The sequence below is a fragment of the Octopus bimaculoides genome, chromosome 9 (genome assembly GCF_001194135.2).
Source record: "Octopus bimaculoides isolate UCB-OBI-ISO-001 chromosome 9, ASM119413v2, whole genome shotgun sequence".
Taxonomy (NCBI): domain Eukaryota; kingdom Metazoa; phylum Mollusca; class Cephalopoda; order Octopoda; family Octopodidae; genus Octopus; species Octopus bimaculoides.
In genome coordinates, this window is record NC_068989.1 from 7,981,587 (window position 1) to 7,982,773 (window position 1,187).

The window sequence follows — 1,187 nt, forward strand, 5'->3', positions numbered from 1 at the left end:
GTCGAACTTTTCTCTCCTATCGTTCGATTTCTTCCTTTTCTCTTCGGGGGGATTCGAAGTTTTTAGTTCCGATGGTGATGGAACACCGCCGCTTGGTATAGTCACAGGCTTGTGTTTCAAACGATTTAGGCTCAATTCCAGCGGCTTTCAGTATTGCTTTGCTCTTTTCCCTGATGTGAGCTCGCTGAATAACACTTGTGGAAACCTTGACGCTTCTAATGGACTTCATGGTATTCACAAGTAAACAAACTTGCGGTCAAAACGAAAGCTACTGCCAAATGTTTATGCTATCTTATTTGTATTTTTATCCATTTTTACTTACCCATGTGCCATGCTGCGCGACACCAAAGACCTAATCTAGTTTTCTGTGCCTTAAGCGGTTCGGATAATCTTCCAATTAAAAACAAAACAAAATCACCCAGTACCAATAACATGTATATAATATTTTCTATATAAATACGATGTCTTAGATTTTGCGGGAAGGAGATTACATCGACCCCATTACTCGACTGGTACTTATTTTATTGAATCTAGAAAGATGAAAGGCAAAGTCGACCTCGGCGGAACTCGAATTCAGAACGTAAAGCCAGGAAAAATGCCGCCAAGCAGTTTGTCCGGCATGCTAACGATTCCGACAGCTCATTGTCTATGTGTTATGCGTATAATAGGAACAGAAGCCGTCAGTCATCTAATGTTCCAAGTTGTCTGCAAAGTGGTGTGGTGTGGGGTATGGTGGTGTTGGGGTGTAGGGGAGACGAGAGTGGGGGAAGTAAGGGTGAGGTCTAAAGGATGGGGTTGGGTTAGGATGGGATGTATAGGGATGGTGGGGTTGGAATGTGTAGGATGGGGGTAGCGAGGGAAGGGTGACGATGAAGGCAGAGGGTGAAAAGCAGAAGGTGGGTAGGAGTGAATAGAGGAAGTAGGTGCCAGAGCAAGAGAGGAGAGGTGGGTGTGAGGAAGTAGGTGTGATAGGAAGAGAGGAGGGTTAGATGAAGAGCGGAGGAGAGTTGAGCCCATGTGGCGTAAAGGAGCGAAGAGAGAAGATTAATCTCTGCTCACGGCGAAGACGGAAGTCCTGATGGCCCCGAAAATATACATATGTACGTACGTCTAAATGCTCTTACTCATCTACACTTATACAAAATAAACTCTCGCACACATGTAGATACACGAAGCTATGTATATAT